Raw genomic sequence first — 3,286 nt, forward strand, 5'->3', positions numbered from 1 at the left:
AGAAAGACACCAAAAAAAAAAAAAGCACAGAAAAATTGTTGAAGAGTTGTTAGAAGAAAATTTCCCTTACATCATAAAATACAAAAGATATGCATTCAAAAATGCTGAATAAACCTCAAACAGAAGAGACCCCCCCCAAAAAAAATTATCAAGACATATCATAATCAAGTTTTCCAAAGCCAAAGACAATGAAAGAATTATGAGAGATGCTCAGAAAATAAGAAGTTACCTATAAGCAGAAGCCATTAAATTCAGTTCTGATTTCTTAGTGGAAACCATGAAGGCTAGAAGACAATGGATGACATATAAAACTCGGAAAGAAAAATATTTGCAACCAAGATTCATATATCCAGAAATTGTTCCTCAGATATGATGATGAAATAAGGACATTTTCAGATAAACAGAAATTAAAAGAATTTGTAAAAACCAGATGAACCTAACAAGAAATACTGAAGTGAGTTTTCAGACAGATAACCAACAATCTGAGATTAATGTACATGACAACACTACCCAGAAGTGAACCCAGATATAGAAGTATTGATGTGAAACAAACCTACAAAACTGATTTATCAGGCAAATTCCGGTTTGGGGGCAGGAGAAGCAGAGACCAGCAGGGAGGCTCCTCAGCAGAGTTGTGAAAAATCCAGAGAAGGCGCTTTGCCAGAACAGTTCTACAGCTTTAGATCTAATATAAATTGTGGGGTATCAATTTTCAGTGCCCACCAATGGAGAGATCTGTCTGTGGTTATTTCTAAATCAATCAGGACACTGCCTGCAAGCCACTCAGCCTGGGCTCAGATCAGAAGGCAGTGCCACAGGCAAGCTGACACAGCATTGAAACCATGGAGCCATGACTGGAAAAAGAAGTGTGACAGCTTTTTACCCCTTTTCTTCCTCATCTCCCCATCATACACTCTCTGTTCAGCCCAGACACCTACAGGCAGGTGGAAGTGCACCCCCAAAAATGTCCTCACTGCACCTACCGGGTACAATTTTCTCACAGAACAAAGATGAAATCCCTGAAAGCGGTCCCACAAGCTTCTTATGATGTCTGACTCTGGGACTCAACCCTCAAGCTGACCTGGGCAGGAGCCTTATTACCTATCCTTACCTAACAAGACACAGCAGGTCTAGCCGTACAGCCAAACCTTATTTACACCTTGTAAAACCCCAATATAAAAGGTAAGAGCCAACACCAACTACTATATACAAGGATGCAGCTATTTTGAGATTTACACTGTGCATACACAGATACCTAAATGATCTTCAGAGATAAAAATAGTGGACAATCTTTCTTCCATTCATTTCTCAATATCTATCTGCACACCTCCACGGTTGTGATTAGAAGAAGGGCCTGAGCAAGTGGACACCCCCACCCACCGCTTGAGGTTTCTACTGTGCATGCACACTGACCTGTGCAGCAAAGGCTACTGGACAGTCAGCTACAGTTTAATTTTTGTTTTTGTGTGGTGGTTTTTCTCTCTGCTTTTATGTTGTTTCTGTTTTAGGTCCTTTTGGTCTCAGGTTTTTCCTGGGGATGGAAGCTTTCTCTCCCTACGTTACCCAAGAAGAAACAAAAATTGTGGCCATATAGCCAAGCTACAAGAATACCCCATAATGTTCCACCATCAGGACAGGAGCCAACACCAGGTGCTATGCATTACACAGAGAGCCTACACTTGCTAAGATAGCCTTCAGCTGAGTAATAAGAGATGTAACTAGGAAAGCCTATGTCCAGGTCACATCCACCAGGAGATACTAAGTAAGCTTAACAACACAGCAAACAAAACATCCATTTAAGCATTAAAAACCCACCTAACTACTGAAAATGACAAAGAAAACACAACAAAAGATTTCAGCACATGTCCAAAAATAGAAAAGAATAACTGATTCCAGTTCTATGATTTTCCCATCATGTTATATAATATGTATAAAATATAAGAAAAAAAGTACACATATGAAATTTGATATAGAAGAAAATTTTAATCTTTATTTAAAACCCTAGAAAATTTTTAATATTAAATACAGATATTCCATTATTTGTTATGAGATGATATAAAGATGTAAATTCTTCCCAAATTAAACTACAAACTAAATGTAATCTTAATGAACATTCCAGTTGTATTTTTAAGTTCAATAAACTTAGTTTCAATTTAACGTGGTGGTGGTGTACTATAAAATCAGCTCTGTCTCTTAAAGCCATGTTTAGGGTTGCCAAGGTTGTATATCTCTATGGGTGCCAAAAGCTTCATTTTTTTTTTTTCCCAATGAATGACTGGTGGATTTGAACTGCTAGACTTGCAGTTAGCAGCCCAATGTGTAACCCACTATGCTAATATTGTTAAGTGCCGTGGAGTCATTTCAGACTCATAGCAACCCTGCGTAGGGTTTCCAAAGAGTGGTTGGTGGATTTGAATCACTGACCTTGAGGTTCAAACCGACATTGCAGTTGAGTGTTTATCCTATAGTGCCACACCAGGACTCCACTATGCTAATTTGCTGTTGTTGTTAAGTGTCATTGAGTCAGTTCTGACCCATAGCATTTCTCTACTGGGCTTCTGAGGAGCACCTGTTGATCTTGAACTGCCAATTCAAACAAACTTACAGTCTAGCACATTAACCCACAGCACCATACCAAGAATAGACAATCAAGAGCAAGTAAATCACTTTTGAAGAAGAAGAATAAAGATCAAACACTTGTTTAGCAGATTTCTGAGACTTTATATATAAGCCATAGTAATAACAACATGTAATGATGGTGCAAGAACAGACAAATTGACCAATGAAAAAAAAACAGAAATCTTAGAAACAATTCATATACGTATGTCGGTGGGATCATCATATATGGCAGACTGGGTCTCATAAATTAACTGGACTGAATGGTTGAATGGTTCCATGGGTCGGTCTTGCGATATTGGCTCACTAAATGGGGGAAAGAATACTTAATACCTTCCTGATTCCACTAAGAAAAAGAGTACCAGATGAATTGAAGGTAAAAAAATAAAAACCATGTTATCAAAAGACAACTTAGAAGACTATGTTTGTGACAGAGAAGGACATCTTACAAAAACTTGAAAGCTTAAATAAGTCCAGGATTCTGTATTTCCCCATTTCCTGTTTTGGGCCCAATCCCCTGTGACCCCAATTACGTTAGCCCATGAAAATATACTCGAGAATCAGATGCCTTTTATTTCAATAATCAGTCATTTCAATAATCAAACTTGTATCAACAATCAATATACATTTAACTTGGCAAGGAACTTAAGATATTCTTATATTATATATA

Source organism: Chrysochloris asiatica, unplaced genomic scaffold (genome assembly GCF_000296735.1).
Source record: "Chrysochloris asiatica unplaced genomic scaffold, ChrAsi1.0 scaffold00103, whole genome shotgun sequence".
NCBI lineage: Eukaryota > Metazoa > Chordata > Mammalia > Afrosoricida > Chrysochloridae > Chrysochloris > Chrysochloris asiatica.